Raw genomic sequence first — 25260 nt, 5'->3', positions numbered from 1 at the left:
CAACTGAGCAGACGGTGGAGGGCTGTGTAAGAAGCAAGCTGGGCAGGTCAGGAGGGGAAAACCCCAAAGGAAAATCACTATATACACTCCAATAAATAACCTATGGGGACTGTATGTGTAAGTGTGTGTGTGTGGCACTCAGCAAGTTTCAGTCCAGTTGTATTCAGCTTATTAGTAATCCAACTGAACTGCAAGTTTGTGAAATGTTGGCTCTTTGTTTATACTATTAATTTATCATCATAATATTGTTAAAGAAGGCCTTATCAATGCTATATGAGCTCTTCTGTAATTCAAGGAAAGCAATTAGTAATGTGCAAGAATAGAATACCATTAAAGAAAAGATTAATGACACAATGAATCAGCATCATTTGTTTTCAACGCTTTTATGCAGTTATGATGCAGGCTAATGAAAAACGATGTTTAAAGTGCATTATGATATTGTTAAATAGATGTAAATAGATGTGATGCGAAAATAAATTAGGCCATTAAACTTTCTTTCACATAGAGTACATACCTCTATGAGAAACAATAGCAATTAAGAGGAGAAAATGCTATAAATGTATATTATAGAATGCTATAAAATGCCAAACAAGTCCCCATAGAGCCTCAAGTCAGGGAACAATAAGCTTTCCTACTGAACCATGGCAGGCTTACGCACACACACACACACACACACACACACACACACACACTGGACTGACATGTCAATTATGGCAGAACAATTGTGTGAGATTGAATCTCGTCCAAATTGCCCAGGTGTTTCACTCCGCTGCTCACTTGTTGTATTGTAGACCCCTGGACTGAGTGGATGTGTGGGGTCTTGTCAGCTTTACTCAGGGTTACAAATACACTCACACACACACACACACACACACACACACACACACGCGCACACACATGCACACACACGCACGCACACAAGTTTATTTGATTCGACCAGTCTGACCCTTTGTCTGATAAAAGGGTTTGAAATAAACATGTGTGGATTGTGGCCACTCTTTATTTTCCTCCCCAAGTGATTCACATGTCCATCCAATTAAAAAACAAACAACCTCAACCATTGCAATGAGTGAAGGTTCACGTCTACAAATTACTTTATAGAAAGGACAGACTGCTCATTGGCAGCTTTATTAAGAAACCATCAGAAAAAAGATGCGTTTGCTGGATGGCTTTTCTTCCCTCCTTTTGCGTCTTCCAGCTGCCAGTGTTTCTATAAATACATTCTGATGCAGCAAAGTCACTATTGATTGTGGTTGCTTGTTTTGGCTGTGTGTACTGACCTCCACGTTTTGCATGTCAGACATCATCACTAGATTGATTAGATCTGTTCTTCATGTTAGCGGACACTGGATCGCTTTGGGTTATTACACAATGAGGGCTGAATAGTTTACTGTTATCTCACATGTATATTTAAACAAAATCTCTGATTTCACTTTTTAAAAAGTGTTTTTTATTATATGCTGTACTTGTGTTTTTAGCTGTGGATGCACACAGTTAAGAAGAAGTGAGAAAAGCAAAGTTTTGAGAAGCAGAAAACTGTGAGCAGCTATGACAGGAGGAAATTCATAAGCAACTTGGACAGGCATCAGCCACAGCCAAGTTTGTACTTTTTGCTTTAGAGGACATGTCGTGTCCTTCTTCAGCCACCAGCCCTCCCCAGTCACACATAAATATTGTATATTTTTCCGTCAATTAGAAAAAAGTGTCTTCCAGCTTACACCGTGAAGAAAAGTTCAGATCTGCAGTGCGTGAAACATTAGAAAAAAAAGTTTGTAAAAGTTACAAGAATAAACAGTAGAGGCTCTATGCCAATATAGGGATTGGTTCAGCTGTTGTCACAACAGACCCCCACGGCCATGCCGACACAGAGAAGCTCTGTCCATGATGCCCCGATTTAACTATTCACCCAGAACAGCCCTCAGGGGTATTGCAAGGACCGATCCGGTTGTCCAATCAATTCAGTAAATTAAATTCAAGCGGAGGTGGTGGCTCTGAACTTCTGAACAACTACTGTTTGTTTTGGTTGTCTGCATAATAGATCTTATAGAACATTTCAAATTTGCATACACTGAAATGTTTGGATTACAGCCTCCAGGCTTCCATCCCACTGTCCTGTACGTCTGAAATGACGAGTCCAGTGAGGACGAGGGGCGCTCAAGCATAAACAAAAAAAGACAACATGTAGTGTTTTTTGAGCTCATTGACATTCAGGGCATTCACGGCTGCATCAAAGCTGAACTTAGACCACTTTCTCTGTGAGCTTGTTAACCTTTGAGGATCTGCTGAAAGCCCTGGTATGAAATCATGTAGCAAGCCTAGTGTGTGTTTGTTGTTAAAATGTCTTCTTGTCACCTCAGTTTGCTCATTTCATTTCATTTCAATCAATTCGTCGTGAATGATTCATGCCAGCTGCATTAATTCACAGTCGCAGTGAGGATGGTTTTGGTGATTTGCAGACCAAAAGATATCCAGCTGTCGAGGTTAAAACAGCAATACATTTGTTGTAAAAAGTTGTTTCATAACCTACATTTCAAATATTATATTTCAATGTAAAGAAGACATGGGCAGTAGGGTTGTCACGATACTAAAATTTTCAACTCGATACCGATACTCAGGAAAATATTCGATACTCGATACCACTAGGATAAAAACAAAGACCCCAAAATTTAACAGAAATATTTTTGTTAACAAGAAAAAAGCAACATGTAAAAATGAACAGAACCAATTAAATATTTATAATAAAAAACAGTTGTGCAAAAAGAAACTGGAACTATGACATCAAGCTTCAGGTCTGAGGTAGTGCAAAAAATAAATAAATACAATAAACAATAACAATTAGAACAATATTTTGAGGTTGAATGGTTTAGCTGCTTAATAAATTGTTGGATCGGTACTTTTGGAAATTAGTATTGTATTCGGATACAAAGTTTTAGTATCAATACTTTTTTGACTATCGATACTTTTGACAACCCTAATGGGCAGATTATAAGATGACAGCATGCAAAAGGCCCCACATATAAAGACTTTATAGTTTTTAGCTTCTTCTATTGTTGTTGTTTTTGTTTTTTTTAGATATTTGTACTTGTTTTCTGTCATGTTGTAATTGTTTTCAGTGTGTTGTTCTTTTTTCTATGTTTTTTTCCCTTATTTGTAGTTGTCTTGTGTCTCTTTGTGGCTCTGTGTGCCTCTTTGATGTTCTTTTTGTGCAGTTCTTTTTTGGTGGAGTTGTTTAGCGTGGCCATATAAGTTTCTTCCTGGTCGGTGAATACTTCATTACGTGACATTTTAGTAATCCATCTTCAAATCACCAAAACCATATTAACTGGTGTGTTTCTATTGCGACTTTTGTTTTTAAAATAACTCTTCTCTTCAAAATTGCAAATATTTAAAGATAACAAGGGATGGGAAAGAATAGTGACAAGAGTTGAAAAAGATTTAAAAAAAAATACAGCTCTGCAGGCCATTTAAACATACTTAAAAGTGATATTGCATGTTTTTTTTAAATTTATTTAATGCGCCTAGCATCCAACTCAGCAAATGCCCCTCAGTCTAAAGTCCTGCTAATGCCAAATGCATATGATAAAAAAACCCTGTCTGTGTCAGTTTTATCTGATAAGTAGCGCTTCCCCCCCCCCTCCTCTTTCCGCCTGCTGCTAAAAAGGAGCAGCTGGAACAAGAGTGTTGGACAGATGGAACTTTCCACCTCGATTATTTTTCTCACTAAAAATAGCTTCTCAAAAAATTAAAAGACCTCTGGGACCGCTTGCAAAGTGCATGTGCGTGCGTGCATACGCGTGTGTATGTTTGAGCGACAGAGGCGCAGAGAACTTCAGACGACGGGGTCCTCAGATGATGGCGGCAGCCGCCATCCTGGGAGTGTGAATGAATAAATGATGGGCAGATATTTGGAGGAAGAGAGCGCAGCATTCGCCTGGTCCCACGGTCTCTTAAGCACACATTAAACTAGGCCCCAAAGAGTCCACAGGCTGCTCTGCTGCACGGCAGTTGGCCAAGCATCTGGGGCAAACATCTGATGTGGTCAGCTCACAGAGGTTTGGGGCTTTGAGGTTTCTGGGGTTTGTTGTACCTTTAATCAGAGTGGTAAATGAGGGAATCATGAGTGAATCATGAGTGTGTAGGGAGCAGGGTGATGCTGTTGATGCTGACATGTGATCAGTTGTGTTTTTAACTGGATTTGGGTTAGATGATTAAAAAGGGTTTTGGGGAAGTAGTGTGTCACTTATCAAAACAGGAGCGGATCTGCAGGCAGCAGTACGCTTGTCAAACTTGTTTTAGATTCAGGTTTGTCACATATAACACTGAAAGTGGTAAACACTTTGCTTTCCAGTGGAAGTTCATTCATTTTAGATGAGCAGCGTTGTCACTGCTGCATCATTTTGTGCACAGAAATTGTGTATATAAAGAATTTCAATTTATTTCATGATATGTAGACATTTTATCTGTGAATTATGTGCAACCTGTGTTGAAGTATTGCAGTTGTATCCCAGTATGCATGAGCTGCACGATAACTTCTCTATATCTGAAATGAATTAGTCTTTAAGAGGCTGTAGCTGCCTCTGTTTTAAATATTTTACTATCATATGACACTAATATGACCCCCTCATGTCATACACCAGGAAGGGGGTGAAATAACGCCCTTACGATGTTAACGATGTTAGTCCCCACAGTAGCCATTTCATTGTAGTGTGAGCATTTTTTTAATGTGACCTCACTGTATGTAATGAGCTGCTGTGACCTCCAGGATAATCACAGCCTCATGAAACTTTACAACCACAAACTAGAGACCTGGAGCATTTAGATAATTCATGGCTTTTATAGGTATATTGACAACAAGTAGGTTTCTCAGCAGTTTCCAGAACACAAGTGCTTGCCATCCAGTCGCTGAAAAATTGAATTCTTCTACAAAATCTCCAAAATTTCAGCCTTTGAAACCAAATTTCATGGGATTTTCTATGGTGTTTTTCCTAATTAGGTATTTTGGATGATTTTTGACCATTTTTAATTCTCAAGTTTTTTATTTTAAAAACAAATTCAATTTTGTATCAAATCAACCCAAAAATGCTGTAACAAAATATGAGACATTCATATACATATAATTATAATGTTCCAATTTTCCAATTCAAATAGATGCCTAATCAAAACACAAAGTCTATGATCAGAACCACTTGACACACAGTGCGACACTGATTTAGTCTTCAGGTTCCCAGCTTTACGCCACTTCTATGTGGCATCTACTGTTGACCTGCTATCTCCCCCTAATACCCTAAAAAAGACAAAAAATGTGTGATAATTGCACTAAGTCAGTGTTAGTTAAGAACCTGCCAAGGCAACAACGTCATGAAATGTGATTCAGTGTAGTCATGAAACAGCGTTTTGTATGTTCAGTGCAGAGGGGAAGGTTTAATTCAAAAAGTCCTGAAAAAAAATCCATGTCGAGACCACAGAACATAAGAGAATCACATGCTTTTAGTGTATAAAACAGTGTCTTGGTCTGTAACATACTGTGACAGATTGTACCATTCGGATGGGACTATCTTTTAACTTGATTTTCCTTTAGCGTGTGTGTGTGTGTGTGTGTGAGTGTGTGTGTGTGTGTGTGAGTGAGAAGAGCCCTGGGCTTATACATATTTAAAGCGGATGTCTTCCTCCTGTCGTGGCACCCTGAAGTACCTCTCCTTGGAATGAGCAGTTTTGCTTCACTGGCTCTTGAGGTTTGACAGGACCTTTGCTGACAGGACTCGTCCATCACACCATTAACCCAGGAGATATTTGGTACATGCAGTTATAACATTATGGTGGCCTTATAATAGAGTTTTCAGTGTCATATGATAAAAAGCTTTTTACAAATGTTGAACTCTTTGTAACCATCAATATGTTTTAGTTTGCTGCTTACTTAGATGACAAATTCATGTTCCACAGAGTGTAGTGGCTTCCTGTCAGGGATTGTTCTTAAGAAAGGCTAAGAGTAAACAAAGAGAGGGAAAAAAATCTCTTTTATCCCGTGAATCCGGGGAAAGTCATGAGTGTGAGTCAGCACCCTAAACTACAGATACAATTTGGGGTTTTCCCCAGACTCTAACAGAATGATTATTGTGTCTTTGTAGACTCTTGCTGCACGAGATCCTGCTCAATTTCATATCCAATACACAAAAAAAAGATACATTTAAACTTTTTTTTAAACAGTAATCGAACTCAGATTAGACTCCAACTTTAATTACAAAAGCTTTATTGGCAAGCAAGTTTAGAAAGTAATTTTACCAAAGCATAAAACTATAAATTCATCCAATATTGTAAAAAAACAAACACAGTCACTTCTATGTGTGTGTGATATATTGTGGCTCTCAATCAGTGACTGCCAGAGGGTCGTTAAGTGGATCTCCGGTATTACCAAGAATAGTTGCTGTGTTTATCATTGTAAGCCTTTATGAGCTCAGATCAATGGTGAAGGAAATGCTGCTGTGCACACATTATTCCCACAAGTGTGTGCTAATGGGCAGGGTGTGTGTGTGTGTGTGTGTGTGTTTGTGTCTGGGACTGCTGCATATTCCCCAGGCAAATAAATCACAGTGGATCCCAAAGGATCAAGGTTTCCCCCGGACTGTAATGACCTCATCAGTTTGATCAACCAATCACAAATCTTCACGTTCTAAACAGTCGGTTTGTCTTTTAGGTTCATTAAGCAGATGCTCGGCCTCCAGGGAGCTCAGTGTGGAGATGAAAGGAAACTTTGGTCTTTTCAGGGGTTCTTTCTTTTTATGCATGTAGGGCATAGAGTCTTTTGACTCGGGCAGTCAAGAAGAATTGGCGTCCGAAGCCTTATGCAGCAATGGCTGAATGGTAATGATTATCTATTACCCTATATTAGTAATTCATACTCTCATATTATGTAATTTGTTCACTATTTGCTGATCCATTCCCTGAAAATATTGAATCACATCTGACATGTTGCTCTTACAATGTATTATTCTGTAGCCAATAAGTCAGAACAGTGTTTCTGAATTTTTACTCTCACTTTAAACTCACAAAATATACCTTAAAAAAAGAAGTAAAGCGAAACAATCTAAACAACACAGTTAGAAACTAGAGGTGGGAGAAAAAATCAATACAGCATAGTATTGCGATATTTTGCTTGGCAATGTTATATCGATCCAAGTATTGATATTTTGCGTTCTGGTCCGTCAGTATTTTCGCTGTTTTTTTGTGTTTTTTTCCGGAGGCCGTAGTGGGCTCAATTTATGAATATACTGGAGATACTGGTATCATATGTAACTAGAAGATTTAAGGAATCTACAGGCACCATGCATCAGGATACCATGTCGGGAAGTTGTCAAAATAACGCTGCAAAGTTAGGCTATTTTTTTAATGTTTCATGGTGATTTTAAGATCATCATTTTGAGGTCATGTGACCTCTGGCGTCATGCTATCTCAATGAAAATTTTACTTGTTTTCTTAATATCATATATGTTAAACATTTGAAACTGCGTAATTCAGAAAAGAGCACAGTTCAGGTTGGAAAGAGGTGTGCGTGTACTCTTCAGTTTATAGACCACCTCACATGGAAGACTCCTCTGATCACATCTCCTCTCAATCTTTCTGACTTTAAAGACCTCATAAGGGGGAATTAGGGCTTCTCTTTCTGACTCTCTCTAGGTTCCCACAAAATGACTCTCATTGTGGAGAAATAAAAAGACTGAACACTAAGAATTTTCTCTTAATTGACAAAAAAAATCTTGATTGAATTACATTTTTAGACACAAAATGCAGTTAAACTGTTAAATCGCAATATATTGTATCACATCATTATCATGTCATGACTCAAGTATCAGGATAAAAGTGTATCGTTCGCACCTCACACCTCTAGAAACTATAAGTGAAGTCAAAAAAAGCACTGCATTGTGTTTCACAGCTCAATCATATTAGTGCTCAACCAATATTCATTGTTTTAATGACTGGAGATGATATTTAGAGATATTCTTTGCATCTGATAAAATATAACAATCTAATTATTATAACAAAAGGGACACATTTGCCAAACTTAAATTTAAATGATTTAACACTGAAGAGCATTCATTTCAAGTAGGGATGGGCAATAATTCAATACAATAATTTATCGTCTTTCATTGGCACCATATCGTGATAAAAACAAATATCGAGATATCGTGATACAAAATTACACTGTCTATTTTGATACTAACAAGCACTGGGGCTAAGTGATATGACAATATTTGTCACCTGAACAAAATAAAAAATGCTGTTGTATGTATTTTTCCAGAATATAAGTATCAAAAACCAGCGGCCGAATGTGTTAATGCAGGGTTTACGTCATTTAGAAAAATTACAAAAGACAAAAATAGACTTTAGTTATTTCATATAGACGATTTATTAGCAGAAAAACCAGGAAACAGGATTTATCATGTCGTTATTGAGATATGAAATAACTTATATTGGGATGGAAGATTTTGGCCATATCGCCCTTTCAAGTAAACATTGTAACAACCACATGAATGTCAGAGGTTATAAAAACCCTACATTTTATGAAGTAAAAAAATTAATGAAAAATGTAGTGCACCGAACAACAGCATTTATCAGCAGATAAATCTCTTTTTTCCCAAGAGAGAGAACAAACTTAATAAAATAAATAACAACATATAAACACAGTGTTAGTGTAGTTCCCTGGTGTTGGCTCAGTGAAACACGATAACACATAGATAATCATTCTCTTGAGTGCAGGCTTAAGCCCATGCCAATTATCTCAAAATGGCATTAATTGGTCAATTGGTTAATCAATTGGTGCTCTACTATTACCACATAAAAGTAAATCTGTGGTTAATTATAGGAATCGTAAAAGTGGATTAAGTAACTTAAATTGCCAGTAGAGTAGATTGAGAATATGATGAAGATAATTTTATGATATTTTCATGATGTAGGCTACAACTTGCTAAACTGAAGGAATGGAATAATGACTGCATCTAGAGTGAGAACATTAGTGTCATAATTTGAGATATCTAATTGAAATTAAGGGGCACATGTTCCTAATGTAAGCAAATTATTTATTAAACTTTTTACACCTTGATGACGAGCAGCGAGCTGAATTGGACATGTGATGAGGATGATCTCATCGTTTCATTCTAAAACAATCTGTGTTACTTTTCTCATTAAAACAGATTTCACAGTATTGGAATATTAGCACAAAATAACAACAACTATCCAGAGGTGGAATGCAACGAAGTATATTTAATCAAGTTCTGCAGTTAAGAACAATTTTGAGGTACATTACTTGAGTATTACCACCTTTGTAATTTTATACTTCTACTTCAGTACATTTTAAAGGCTTTAAAGATTTAACCTAAAAACATGATCAATTTACAGTGGTTACCCATGTTTATAAATTAAACCACATATCAGTATATAAAATAGTAAAAATGAGCCCTGCATTGACAGCAGTAAAATGCTGCTTAGATAAATGCAGCAATAATAATAATTAATTTTCTTCTGCATAACGAGTAATTTTACTTTTGATGCTTTAAGTACATTTTTATTGATTGACTTTTGTACTTTTACTTCAGTAAGTTTCAAATGCAGGACTTTTACTTGTAGTGGAGTCATTTCACAGTGTGGTAGTAGTACTTTTACTTAAGTAAAGGATCTCACTACTTCTTCCGCCACTGCAACGATCACACTGCTTCTTCTTCAGAGGAGTGTAACAACAGACAGCGGCAGCGCTAGCAGATTCACCAGCGGGTGGTTTTAGGTCAGAGCTTCCTGACACAAGCAAGGACTATATATAGGTATTTTCATCTGTAGTCCCTGGAGTACTGTGGCCTTGCATCCCTAATTTGAAATTGATTGTTAATTGATCCACACAATGACTAAATGACCTTAGAGCACTTGATGAACCCACTGGCTGAACTGGCTGGTGTCACACTGTGAGATAATGCAGATCCTGTGAGCTGCTTTGACTTCATGAAGGTCCATTGAGTTGTCTTGATAATTGCATAGGCTCTAAAATTACAACATGGATAATTTCACAATCTAGAGGAATATAAAATTGCTCGGTTACACATGATGGGTTGTGTGTGCTTTACTGTCATGACTACCAGAGGGTCAGAGGTCACAAATCGATGGAGAACTAGTCAGCATTTTAAGCTTTTGACTGCTACACATATTGTGTTGAAAACTTTCTTTCATCATGTTTTTGGATGTCGTGACAGTAGCGTGTTAGTTTAGAGGAATCCTTTATCTTTGTGGTCAGGGTGAGCAGATGAACTAAAGTTGAAACCCTCTGCCTGTCGTCCTGACATTCACATCTGCTAATGGAGTGAAACGTGCAGAATACACCAAAGAGAAGAGAATCGAGAGGAACAAAGTGAAAAAGGGGACAGATTCTCCTGCATTAAATATGCCCAGGGCTTTTCATAGCCATAGGTAATTCATAAACTTGCTGCTGGGGTAAAACACTGCTGTTTTATTTGTGCTTTTGCTCTTTTAATCTAGTTCAATGTCTCTACTTTCAAAATATATTAACAAGGAACACATTTGCAAAGGCAGCAGCAAAGAAATATTAGAGGTACATTTGGGTTGCATTAAATCTGATAGTTTGGGCCAATGCACTCACTAAGATAACTGCAGATATCTGGGGACATGTAGCACAATGCTGTTGTTCACTGCCAAATCTGAAATAAACAAGAAAACTCACCAGTAGAGGTGTTAAGTGATGTCTGCACTTATTTAGTCCAAGTGCATTTGGCCGTTACCTGCTACTAGTCAATTAGTCGACTAATTGGTCATGTGGGTCTTAATAGAAGATCTCTTCAGTCGAATAGTCTTTTTTTCCTTCTCAATAACTTATTTCATTACATTATTACATTACATGTCATTTAGCAGACGCTTTTGTCCAAAGCGACTTACAATAAGTCCAAGAAACTTATAAGCACATCGCTGGTAAAAGTAAGATTTAGTGGTGCTTTTGCGGATAAAAGTAACTAATTGTTAAATCTGTCAAAATCGTTTAAGTGGTAGTCGCCTCAGAATATTGTCTTATTATGAAAATTGGATCTCATATAAGCTCCCGATGGTGACTGATTCAGCTTTTGATTCATCACTATTTGTTTTTTGTAAAATTGATTTACTAATTGCAGCGATGATGAAACTGTTCAAGATTGTGTCATGTTACATTCAGACATGCAATAAACCATGCAATGCCCTCAAAACTAAAAAAAAAACTAAAGTTAAGGCCCACACCCAGACTGATATTCTCTGAGGACAGAGCTAGACTCTCCAGGGACCTGTCCATTGCAAAAATGCAAAATCTGAGTTTGGTTTTAATTTAACTTTTAGGTGTAAAGCTGCTGACTGCTGCACAGATACGTAACAGTGTAGCTGCGTCTTCTTCTTCAGCCTTTCTGAGGGCAGACTGGATGCTACAGTGACTCACTACCGCCTGATGAGGTGCAAGGGGTTTCATGCGCAACCAGCACGGAACTCTGTGATAAGAAGTCGTGGTCATTTAAAGTACTTTTGTGAAACAGCAGAGCATTGTTAAATAGGACTCAGATCATTTTACATACACATACGGCTCACGGTTGTTGAAAGAAGCTGCAGTTTCAATGAATTTTGGCAAAAAATCTCCTGGTAAGGCATTATAAAAGACTTTTCAAACAATAAATAAATTTACCTAAATGCCTGAAGTGAAATAGTTATTAGGGTGAAGTGAGAATTTACGTAAAAAACAGGCTAGCTGGTTAGCATGCTGCTTTCAGTAGATATCTCTGCAATACATAGACCTCTTTGATGTCACCTCAAAACTTTAACTTCTTGACATTGTCTTGATAGTTCAAGTTTTTCGTGTGTCATGTTTTAAAGTGGAGCAGTAAATGGAGCAGTCATATAAGTTATTTTAAGAGTCAATGCCAAATGACCTACTCTGTCATTTAGGTGTAAGGATGTCTTGACTGGAATATAACTTTTAAAGTCAAAGTCAAAGTTCCAATATATTGTGTGTACTGCTAACCCCACAAAGCCTGTAACGATTAAAGTTGTGTCACCACCACTATCTGGTTAGCGAGGACACTGAAATGAGATGTCCCTGCAGGAGTGGAAGGCGAGCTCTTGGTGTGACACACTTTGGCTCTCAGTAAATGTGTGTTAACTGCCTGAGTTGCTCCCTGTAGGAAGGGCTGTGCGTCAGCTCTCTGTAGTTTCATTATTAGTCCCTCTTTTGTAGCACCCCAGAGCCATGCTCTCTTACTAGTGTTGTGCTTCTGCTGTCTCTCTCAGGTGTCATTCTTTCACAATACAGGTCCATCTTTATCCTGACCTATATCCCTCTACATCTCCCTCCAGCCTCCTTGCACCCCTTGGATTTGTGTTTTTCTTCTCTTTACATCACTCTGTTATCCAATTTCACTCTCTTTCACCGTCTCTGTTTCACTCTCCTGATCCCGCCGTGCTTTTCTTCCACACACTCTAAATTTCTCTCTCTGTGCCTCATTTTCTTAGTCCTCCTACACACTCTGTTGACACACAAATGACTTTCCAGGGATGAGGATGAGACTGAAAAGTGCTCTCCGCTTGTTCTGTCCTTACAGACAATAAAAGAGCACGTCAAATCTGATGCATGTGAACAGCGAGGAAGAATGGCGCGTTAAGGCGCACAGTGGAGAGTGAGAGCGAGACACAGAGGGCGAGAGAAAGAGAGAGAGGGAGGGCAGCAAGAGAGATCCCATCTGTGCATTGTTACAGCAGACTTCACCTTAACATTGTCGCTGTTGTATCCAATAGAACAGGAGAGGGCACAGGTGGGACTCTGACAAACTGGGGAACACACAGTCGCTCAGGTTAGACATACACATTCAGATACACTTGCAAAATTAATTTCACAGACATACATTTGCAATACATTCCAACACAGACATATACAAAACTCCCCAAAGTATTTGCTCAATTCTGTGGACATGATCACCCACACACACCTGAGGCCTAAAAAACATTTATAGTAATATTTTACAGCATATGTAACATTTTTTTGGACCACCCTTGTTTTCTTCAGTTTCTTGTTCATTTTAATGTCTGGTACAACAAAAGGTACATTTGTTTGGACAAATGAAACATAAATATATGAACAAAAATAGCTCATTTGAGTTTAATTTAAGAGCTGATATTTAGCCATTCTCCATGGCTTTCTTGATAATGATTTTGGTTATTATCAAGACAACCCCCATTGAAATGTGCACTTCAATATTACTTATAATTATATTTCACACATTGGTTCCGGCAGATTCCGGCCTGTGTAGCCCATGTAGTCTGTTGACTTTTCAAATATCAATTTCAAAATCAATAAAAATCTGCAAGTCTGAAATGCCTGGTGTGGTATAAAGCCGTGCACAGGAAGCAAAATCCAGTTGCAGACAGTAATGTGGTGCAGCTGCACCTGTTGGAATCCACGGTCCACATTTTGTTTCCACCTCTCAACAGGACTGGGATCAGGTTCAACCTGCCTTTTCAATATTCCTTCAGTTTCCTCCTTGCTTTGACAGTCGCTTCTCCTTTGGATGCTTCTTTAGCGTCATACATGGACAGGAGGAGCTCCATTTCTTACTCCCTAATTGAAAAACAAAAACAAAGCATTGAAATACAGTTTTTGGATGCCGATTACCATGGCAACAGTTAAAGCTTCAAAGCACTCGGGAACTTTAACTTTAATTGCTGAATGAAAAGGAGAAGATGAGCAGTGTTTTCTTGTGTCAACAACGTAGGCGGTGTTAGTCTCACAACAATGTAAGGGGCATGGATATCAGGGGGCACCATATGCTGCTGTGCCCCTTCAACCCTTAATCCATGCCTCCACTGCCTTATCTGGTTGCTCTCCCTGACAGCCTGGAGACTGGTGGTGGGGGCAGGGAAACACTGTCCAGTACGCTGCACACTGCTTTGTATTCGTAATGTGCTCAATTTGCAAATCCACTTGGCCCTAGATAGTTTTGCCAGAATATGAAAGGCCAAACTCACCATCACACACACACACACACACACACACACACACACACACACACACACACACACACACACACACACAGGCCACACATAATGATACACACACACACACACACACACACAAAGAACCTTCACCCCACCCTCCCACACACATTCATATCATGAGGATATTGCACAGACTTAACTGATAATGCCAAATAGTAGTACTGTCACTGACCCCACTGACACACTATGTGTGTGTGTGTGTGTTAGTGCGTTTGTGCCCTATTTGTCCACTATCCTACAAAAAGCCTTTTAAGTAGATCCCAGCTATTGCAGGAGCTTTAAATAAAAAAAAAGTAAAACACAATAAAGGAGTGTTTGTCCCTGCATGTTTGTCCTACATCGACTGAGGGAAGGAAACCAACCACTGACACAGACTTTGTTACATATACTTACTTATTTTAACCCAAATCATGATTTCGTCTAAACTTAACTAAGCAGTTCCATTGCACAACTTTAACCATGTTTAAAACTGTGACTGTTACACGATATTAAATGTCATAAGATATCATTCAAACAGGTGTATGAGGATAAATACATTTCAGTGAATGGTTTGATTCTTAAGTATGTAGTATATATATCACATACACTTCTACTTTCTCTTAGAAAGTCAAGAAAATAGACTATGTGCTTAAAACATCTAACATACAACCTTGATTCCCAAAAAGTTGGGATACTGTGTAAAATGTAGGCTAATTAAAAACAAAATGCAGAGCATATGGTCGCCCATAAAGTTGGTATAATTTTGTTTTCAGACAGAATCCTCTGTTAATTGTGGTTTCATTTTCATTGCGACGTTTGGAAGAGACTGATTAATAAAGTTGTGAGAAGATATACACTTTATCTGTCAATAATAAGTCACATTGTCACAATTATTTCATGGAAAGAGGTAAAAAACATTTTATTATATTATTAACTTCATGAGCGACCGTGTATTTAAAGAAAAGTGTATCAGTGTTTGAACAAGGAACATACAATCTTCGTATAGTTTTCAAGTGAATATATATCACTAAGGATTATCAAATGATCAAATTCTGTTGCATTCACATTGAGGAAAAAGTCAGAACTTTTTCAGAATCAGGGTTGTAAGTGAGGTGCTCAGGATGTGCTGTTGGGCTCATAAAATAAACCTTTGATGTACTTCATTCACATACAGCTTCCTCTTTAAAACATTTTTTTATTTGCTGTAATTGTATAATCACCAAAACAAACCTTCCTTGTTGACTTTATATGACTGAGTACACTATGACTTGCAAACTTGCCTCCTCTGATGAGCTGCGGCTGCTGATCCATATCCAGCTTGTCCACTAAGAGGTGATTTGTGAATATGGAACAATGTGTAAACTATTGAGCCAAGTCCCAAATCATCTGCTAAGATGGGCTTTGCTACAGATTATGTCTGTTATTTGGTCTGTGACCCTGGCTTATAGATTATAGATAGCTTTGGCTTTATTTGATCAGTTCAGTGACACAAGAGCAAGACCTTGCGTGCAAAAATACATATGCACAAAGGTTGGGCATAGACACAGTCAAGTTAAGGTATGTGACCTGCTGTGCATATCTATTGACTACATTTTTACACATCGTTGTTGTTCACTGTGATTTGGAGATGCGTGCCAAGAAGGAGATGACCGATGTGTCTATACGAACGATGTCGGTAGCAGCTTTAACACTTTAAGAACCTCTTAAAGGACTTTACACTCACTGCCAGGTAGAACCACTGTATAAAATAGTGTCTGGACAAGCAGAAAGCCAAATACATTTCAAGCTGGCATGTACCGGTACACATAGCACGCAGGATGTGTGTGAAGAGTGTAACAGACTCAATTCTGACGAGCTGATCTCTATGTAATACTTAAATTAAAGCAAAAGAAGAGAGTGTGTCTTTCCCAAGATAAACACTGGATTGGATTTGAAGATTTACACAGGTTTATCTTCCCGAGGGGACGGCAGCTCTAAAGATATGTAGCTTGGAAGGAAATGCTCCGCTGCCTGCTAATTTCCTCTTGATTGTCAGTGACAGTCTGCCAACCAGCACCCTGTGATCGGAAGGCGTGACAGGGTACATAAGGGATGGTGAGATCAGATAAATATGATTGTGTGAGCTTGTTTGCTATTTATATGCAAGCAGAAGCTGCGGCAACGGAAATCAGATTTAGCTTGAACTGGGAGCCGGTGAAGGGAGTCAGTGTGTGCAGTGTGACCAAATCTTTTGATTTGATATAATATTCTTGAGGCTTCATTTTGTACGAGTTGAAGGTTTTTTAATACGGGTGATTGATAGCCTGGAAAACATGGCATGGCAATACACGACTGAATGAAATTTAGCAGGGAATGTAAAATATTGTATTATTTATTTTTATTTGTAAGAGGCTATCCGTTTCATTGAAGCAGATTCTGTTCTTACATGGTTCTAGGAATGCAGATTTGTGTATCACTGGCAAAGCAATCAAAATTAAAGTCACGATTATGAGAGCCTGATCTCCTAAAAATCCCATTCCAATACAAAAAAACTGCATTGTCACTTTACTTTTTGAGGAAAACATGTTTTCTTCTGGATAACATTTGTTGTGTAGGGATGAGGTCTGAGTGGATGAATGTATCAAACAAAGACATGAGATTGCTGTTCATATCCCCTGTGAAACCGACTTTTACTTATTTTGCAAACGTTACATAAGAAACATACTTAATTTCATCAGTTATGTAACAAATATTTCACCCAAACCAGGATCTTATCCTTTAACCTAACCAAGTAGTTTTGGTTCAAACTTTAACCATAATCCAGGAAAAATAAGTTTCCCTCAACACTACAAAAAAAAAGTTGGGTGAACTCAAAATTTCAAGGCAACAAACTTCGATAAAATTTTAAGTTGGACAGTTAAACTAAATATTTTAAGTTTTGTTTTTGAGTTTGCTCAACTCTGAATTCAGATTTTTGTCAACTCAACTCTAAGTTGTACGAACTTATAATTTTACATTAAAATAACTTTTAATCCTTACTTCTGCTAACTTCTGCAATGTGCTGAATTGGCACGATTGTAATGCCGCTATGAAATGTCAGCTAATTTTGCAACCACAATTTTGAGAAAGCATTGATACACTAATGGCTACTCTTGTAGCTTTAACTAGCATCAGTTAGCCGCTAGCATCAGTTAGCCGCTAGCTTTCACTAACGACAGAATTTCACCGCTTTCCTGCATTTCACAACAAAGAAATGACAGTAAGCAGAATTATTGTCCCTTGTTGTGAACCCCAACTTATAGATATAAGTAACAACAACTCACAAACTTGAGCAGACAACTGGCTTCCTTTGTTGTGCTAACTTACATTATTACCCTAAATATCAATAATTTATATTTCCAAGTTAAACCAACTTAAATCAATGTTTTAGGCCAAAAAATACAAGTTGGCTTTTTTGCAGTGAAGATGTAATTGAGAATGCAGCTTTGTTATATGGGAACATCATTTTCATGAGACAAGGTTGGATTATGGATATAATCTAACATTTCAGAACTTTAACAACACCTCACATGTCAATTGAAAATGACCTAGGAAATGGGCCTAGGAATGAGCTTTGTGGTACACCCAAGTTGATTGCAATAATGATTAAACCTTAGTGAGGCATCAACAATGTTAAGTTAAGAAAGTTTAATAACTAATTTTGAATCGTAAACTATTCACTGCTGTGTAAAAATGGTAGCAGTATAATGATAGTCTTAAAGAAATAAACAGTTAGTTGAAAAGTGACTTTTCTGTCCAGGAATTCACATAGAAAAATCATTGGGAATGATTTTAATTGGATTCCTAGAGTGTAAGTCTATGTGCTGTGCCAGACATTCACAGAGCTGAAGGTGATTGAAAAGGATGATGACATGCGTTTGTCCTGCTGTTCCTTTACTACTAGAGTCTCCTGGATGTATTTGTTTGTTGTCATCATATGCACACATGTACACAAACACACACGGCCAGGCACATTTGCGGAGATGTACACGTCCACACAATGTCAAACAATCCAATTAGCTACATCTTGTCAATTTGGGTAATTACCCAGAGACTATTAAGTCGTTTTCTCTGTGTGCACTATCACAACTATAATTATAGCAAAGCAACAATGATGTGCAATTACAGCTCACCCTCATTGCTCCATAGTGATGTGGTGTCAGTAAAGATGGCAGAAGGGTGCTGAGATGATAGTACTGCACTATATAATATTGATATACAGAGAAACCACGGGGTGGGGAAAAGGGCGAGCTCAGTCAGTGGGAGCAGGGCAGAGAGTATTCTCACGGGGACCTGTGAGCCGTAGTCTGAGGCTTCATAAACATTTCTCTTAATCAATAGCAGAATATCAAGTGATCCATCTTCTTTGGCCTGTAAACGCTTGACATTTTCCCGTAATTAAAGCTGTGAGATGCAGGGTTTTAACAATGACACAAGATGATCGGTGACTCTATTGTACTCGGCAGGAGGGGGTTTATTAACATGGGACATTGTCCCACTCCAGAACGATTTCTCTGTATTTAGAGGATGATTTCCCCATTGGAATTTGGGTCTACGATAGCCAGAGTTGAATGTGTGACTCTTCCTCTATTGTGCATTGTAATTAGGAGAATAGGGCGACGTAATGCTTTCAGAGTGGGTGGGTGTGAGACGGAGAGAGATGTTGCTTGTCTTTATTACTGTACCAATGCGTGATACGAGATGTGTATTGTTTATTAGAGCACAATGGAAAAATGACTTTGTTAAAGTGAGGATGGTGGAGAATAGGAGCGTCCATTGAGACAGGCATCAGTGTGCCTGCACAGCCACACGAGACGCTATTCACCATTGTTATAATTAAACAGTGTTTAGATAAAAGCTCATGAACACAGTTTGCACAGAAGAGCTGAAGCAGCCACTCTGTAACGGATTACACCGTCGCCATGCACAGCGGGGAGAAAAAAAAAGACTCCAATTTTAATTAATCCTTGTTTGAATTAGGATGAAAAATTAATACCACGAATTGGCCATGCAGATGAGATGAGGCATACATGATACAGTGTTTCACAGCTGGTTATCAAAGCATCACAGACACTAAGAGGTGGGGGGTGGGCCGGAGTTATATCAGCTAACTCTTAAGTAACGTGAGCGGGAGGATAACTGGAGACCAGTTGACTGATTTCACACCTGGTTGAACAGTTGGTCTGAGTCTGAGGGAGAACATGCAGGAACAAAGTCCCCTAGAAATTACATGTGAAAATTAATCATTGAAGATTGATTTCACCTTGAGTATATAATAAAAATACTGGATTTTTGGAATTTAAAAAAAAAGAGATGAAAAAAATGAGTTTGAGATACAACCCAACACTAGTTTGATTGTTTGATTGATGTTCCCTGGACTGCACAACAAAGATTAAAGAAAATACTAAATGGATATTTGTGTTTACGCAACAGAGCACAACATTTGTTTTGAGCGTTAAGTTTTGAGGGAAATTAAGGGAATAAACTCAATGGCAGATGGTCTGGGTGGATGTTAAGTGCATACAATGTAGGACTTTAACAGTAGACACTGGAGTCCCAAGTGTGGTTAGGTTTAGGCAACAAAATCACTTTCATCACGCAGGGTTGCATGCAGGTACAGTTTGTGCAGTCAGCTTTGGCTTAAATGCAATCTAGGAACCCACTGGGTATCATCTGATACCAGTTTAGCTTTTACTTTTTCAAAAATATTTATTAATTCATGTAAAGAAAAACAATCCTGTACTAATCAGACCCTTAGAAATGTCTGGTGCACAGAAGAGGTCTTGAACCGGATCTAAACAATCTGTCAAGTGGCTACAGCAGAACTTCAGAAATATTGTCCTTTGCCCAGCAGAATGAAATCTAATTATTGTACATATATTTTTTTGGATCATTTGCAAGATTTTTGCTGGAGTCTTTAAAAGTGATTTGTAACAATTGTCATCTCAGCAACACAGTACTTCATTCAGAATGGTATTTTGACACATTTTACCTTTAATAAACTGCAATTTGGATATTACTCAAGTCTATATTGTGCTTTCAATACAATTCCATGCGGATAAGCGGTTAAGGTTAATGAATGTTCTGAGATTGATTTTCTCTTGTGCTGTGAATGCCTGAACATAACCATCAAAAGGTTTAATCATGATTAAGTTGCTATGAGCACTTTATTGCATAAACAGAAAATGGGAAAAACAATTAACATTTTCCCCAAAAATGTGCAGTGTTTTCTTTTTGAATGTATTGCTGTTGCATATCAGACATATAGAAACAGAATTTTTAGGCATCACGGTTGAAGGCTGTGACGGGAGAGAAAAAACTGGGACCAAACTATAGAGAAATGAGAACAGAAGGAAAACCTAGAAGATGTTGGAAAGTTAAAGGAAGGAAAGGAGAGAAAAGCAGAGTCTAAAGAAAGAAGAGGAAAAAAACAAAATAATGTTGACTTGAAATAGAGTTCAGTAGAAAGGAGGCTGATATGACAACCTCATAGACCTTTGGTTATCTGTTCAATTTGCCACTAAATGAATTTGCTATCTGCTGCTGTTATTCTGGTAGCTTTTATCTAGTTATTAAGTCTCCTCTCCTCTCCTCTCCTCTCCTCTCCTCTCCTCTCCTCTCCTCTCCTCTCCTCTCCTCTCCTCTCCTCAACTCCAAAACATCTGGAGCTCACCATAGCCTAAATCCCTTTCTCTTAAACCATTTAACACTTGTTTGCTTCGTGCCATCCCTGGATCTTCAGCTTTCAGTTCAGAGGGCAGAGGGCTCTTAACAAACCCAAATGCTTGATTTCCCCTCTATTCACTTCCTTTCTTTTTTTCCCAGCTTGGGGAGTAAAAAAATATTTTTACAGTTAATTTGCACTGCATTTTCTCTCCCCTAGCCTGGTGGAGACTCAGGTGGGCATGAGTATTAATAGCTTCCCTCGTTTGTGACGTCAGCTGGAATCACACATGCGCCTCTTAACGCTCAGAGGTGTTTTATGTTAGTTAGACACATCACTTTAAGCAGTTATTTAGTCAGTGCTGTAAATCAGTCGTCAGTATAACAGAGAAGAAAATCTTGTTTTTCTCTCTATCAGCTCTCTGTTCTGTAATCTTTCACTCTATCACCCTTTTTTCTTATCACTCTGCTCTTTAATGAGACTGTCAAACAGTATCTCATTCCCTCTTTTCTCTATTTCTCTGCATGTGTCCATGTGACTAATCTCCCTCTGCCTCTCTCTCTTCATTGAAAAAGGCCTGTATACTCTGTCTGAAAGCTTTGTGGGGTCCTAAATGCTAAATGCCAGTCTGTCTCTGCCAGGCGCCCGCTTAGTGCCGGTCTCCTTGGTGATGAGACCAGCGCTCAGGCCGTTCTGCACCAGACACTGAGGGGTTTGTGATTGAGTGTGCATGTTTGTGTGATTATGTGTGTTTGTGTCAGCGTACAGTAGATTTATGCGTGTGTTTTGCCTCCTATCTGTGTAAAGACGTGTACTGTGTGTTAGGTAGAGAAAACAGGGCAGTGCGGCGGACATGAATTCACTGGCTCATTATCATGTGAATGCATTATGTTTCCTGTCAACATGCCTCTGCCAAACAAGAGGGGCCCTGTTCTCTCTGCCAGGACTCAAGCGACACAGCGGCCAGGCCCCAACGTGGTGCAGTTCTGGGCTGGCACAATTTACCAGGAGTTTAGCTTCACAGACACTGCTGTTGGCCTCATCCTGATTCAGTCCATCTGTACTGGCATCTCAGCAGCCGGCGAGGAATCTGATGGGAAGACTCCATTCAGAAACATGTCATGACTGATGGAGAGCTTGTTATTGATTGGATTTAGATTCTTATGATTTTAAATCCTGAATTGTATGTGTGTTACATACAATGCTACTACTAATTTGATACAATATGGAAAACTTAAGGGCTGGTGTAGCACTTTGCCTCACAGCAAGAGGGTCGCCGGTTCGACTCCGGCCTGCGTCTCGTCCGTGTGGAATTTGCATGTTCTCCCCGTGTAAGCGTGGGTTCTCACCGGGTACTCCGGCTTCCTCCCACAGTCCAAAAACATGCACTTAGGTTTAATTGGTGACTCTTAATTGTCCGTAGGAGTGAATGAGAGCGTGATTGTCTCTATGTGTCAGCCCTGTGATAGTCTGGAGACCTGTCCAGGATATACCCCGCCTCTCGTCCAATGTCAGACGAGAGTGAGACTCTGCACCTTTAACCAAGGTAGTCCAGACATCTCTCTCCACAGCAACGTTTTTCAGATCAAAGTTCCGGTTCAACCCATCAATCCATCTCCCGATCTCACGCTCTATTTTACCCTCACTTGTGAACAAGACCCCGAGATATTTTTTTTACTTAGGGCAGCAACTAACTCTGAAACTCAATATTTAAGTACTACATTTTGTGTTTTGGCAAAGAACCATGGCGTCAGACTTGGAGGTACTGACTCTCACCGTGACAGCTTCACACTTGGCTGCAAGCCGCCTCAGTGCATGCTCGAGGTCACGGTCTGATGAGGCCAAAAGAACCACATCATCTGCACCAAAGCTGACACTTTCAAACATCAAAAACAGGCTAAAGCCTTATCAGGTAAACTGAACAGTGTGGTGCACTGATAATTGGAGCACATCCTCCGATCCCCCTTTGTTAAAAAAGGAACCACAACCCTGGTCTGCGATTCTGCAGGCACTGTCCCTGACCTCCACCTGACATTCAAGAGGCTTGTCAGCCAAGACAGCCCATCACTTTCAGAGACCTCTGCCAGATATAGGTGAGGATGCCCTGGAGTCTTTAAACTCCACAGAGGAAATGTTTGAGGGGTTCAAGAGTTCCTTAAAGTGCTCCCCCCCAGCCTCAGGTAGTGATGAGTTGATAGCTTTGCTCCTCTCTTCACTTCAATGTCCAAGACGTAGGACCACAGATCTAATGATAAAACCATGAAGCTGACTATCCACTTTTCATATCTTAATTTAGATATCTTAGAGGTATATTTTGCATCAATTGTCTGAAAAAAAGGGAAATCCATATTTTTTCAAGTGTGAGTTATGCTATTTGTTAAAAAAGATGAGCTCATTATGCTTTCCTAATCAAATCCCAAGATGATTTCAACAGCCAGGTGGAGGAAAACTTTCCCTAAAATCAGACCCCTGCTCAGGGGAAAACCACCAAGCAGATGCCCTTTGCCATTATCATTATCGGCCCACTAATACTCTACAAGGGTCTCCCTACATTGGAGCTGGGTCTCTAGCTGCTGTTAGGTTATTGATCCGGCTGACAGAGACTAATTCTTTGATACACGGGGGAAGTTAGAGGTCAGCCCTGTGGTCGGAGTGCTCCCATCTCACTGGGACCAATTTAAAAGCCCGAGTAGCCAAGGGGCCCAACAGCAGGACTCCCTGTGCTAACCAGAGGCGTTGTAAAGCTTTATGTGCAAGGTACCAGCGTGTGTTAGGGCAGGTATATATCTGTAAATGTGTTTCAGTGTGTGTGCGTGTCTGTGTGCATGTGTGTGTGTGTGTGTGTGGGATGGGATTTTTTCCATGCATGTGTTCATGCATGTGGGTACGATGCTTTAAAGTGCTGGTGTAAGCAACATTGAGAAACCCTTTGACTTGCATATGTGAGAGATTGCATGCAGCTTACACACTTGTTATGTATGAATGGATGGATGAATAACACCCATGGAGCCTGTTTGAATGAGCATATTCTAGACAGATGCATTTACCCCGAAAATGGCTCCACTGTGGGCTAAAGCCTCATGTATTATGAAGACCACCAGATACTATCTGTCGTCTCAACTCAGGTGGAGGTGAATTGAGGGTCTGAAGTGGGTGTTTAAAGGTAAAGCCCTCCAGGAATTGGAGTATAAATAATAATAAGGAATAAAATACATAATAAGCTTGGGGTCATGAGTTGTAATCTATTTTTTATTGAATGTTATTTCATGGTGTCCAGAATATATTTGAAAAGGAGAGACCTGGCCAGTATAGGAAAACCCAAGACCAACAGTAAACACATTTCAAAATGAATAATGGATAATCTCACAGAGATTTCAAATCAAATATTTTTTTCAATTATTGTTTTACATTTGGGGAAATACATTTATTTCCTTTCTTTCTGAGAACTGTATGTTCCCCATAGAAAAGCTGAGGGGCTGCCAAACAGGGCTGTGCATTGCTCTTTATTGAAGGTGGGAGAGTTAATCAGGTGTACATTTGCCCAACCTACCAGTAAATCCTCAGCCTTGAAGCATTTTCTTTCACAGAGCTGAAAAATGCAGTTAAAAACACTGCTGATAAAGCACAAATATTACCCAACGGGGCTTAGCTTACCACAAAGACCGGAGTCTCTGGTGATTTCCTGGCAACCTCAAAGTGATGACAAGAATCCCAGAAGAGATTTCCATGCCAGGCTAGGCCATGAAATAGTGAGGTACATAGCTGCTTGTAAAACCACAATATTTCATTTTTATGCTTCAATTTTGTACAAATTCAACAAATTACTTTCACATTAAGCTTTAAATGGTAAGCTTTAGACATGCAGGTAAACAGATTTTGTTACAGATGGACAAAGATGGCTGTGTCCCCCAGTTTTCTAGTCTCAATGCTAAGCTAACCTAACCAGCTGCTGTCTGTAGCAACATATGGAATACAGGTACATCTCAATTTATTAGAATATCATTGAAAATTCCATTTCCAGTAGTTCAAGTCAAATAGCCCCAACAAAATATTGAGTCATATAGATGGATATACCTTTCAGAGGCCAACATTTCCATATTAAATATACTTTTTAAAAGTGGTCTTTTGTAATATTAAATACAAAAAACACTGAACTTTAGATCTTTATAAATTGTAAGCCATAATTATTGTAATTAGAAGAAATTAAATGAATTAAGACATGAAATGTTTCATTCTGTGTGTAATGGATCTATATAATGTGTTATTTCCACTTTTTGAATTGAATTACTGACATAGATATGAATTTATTGAGATGCACCTGTACATAAGAGTGGTCCAATCTTTTTATCTAGCTCTTGGCAAGAAAGCTGACACAAGTTGAACAACACATTTTTCGGGTGCCTTTAACCTGCATTCTTTTTAATGGCCGACAGGAGGCGACTCCACCGGCTGCAAAAAGAAAATGAGAAAATCACCTAACTTCCAACATGATTTATCACTTCAGTAAACATTTCCCTGATGACTTTATTTTCTTCAAACGC

General features: G+C 38.8%; 1 protein-coding gene across 1 annotated transcript in view; it reads left to right on the top strand.

Annotated features, from left to right (window-relative positions):
* The window catches only part of igsf11 (immunoglobulin superfamily member 11), a 119444-nt gene that overhangs the window by 1096 nt on the left and 93088 nt on the right, over positions 1-25260 (top strand). The window lies entirely within an intron of this gene.

The sequence above is a fragment of the Centropristis striata genome, chromosome 4 (assembly GCF_030273125.1).
Source record: "Centropristis striata isolate RG_2023a ecotype Rhode Island chromosome 4, C.striata_1.0, whole genome shotgun sequence".
Classification (NCBI taxonomy): Eukaryota; Metazoa; Chordata; class Actinopteri; order Perciformes; family Serranidae; genus Centropristis; species Centropristis striata.
Note: the sequence above shows the minus strand (reverse complement) of the source record. Positions and strands in the feature narration are given on the sequence as shown.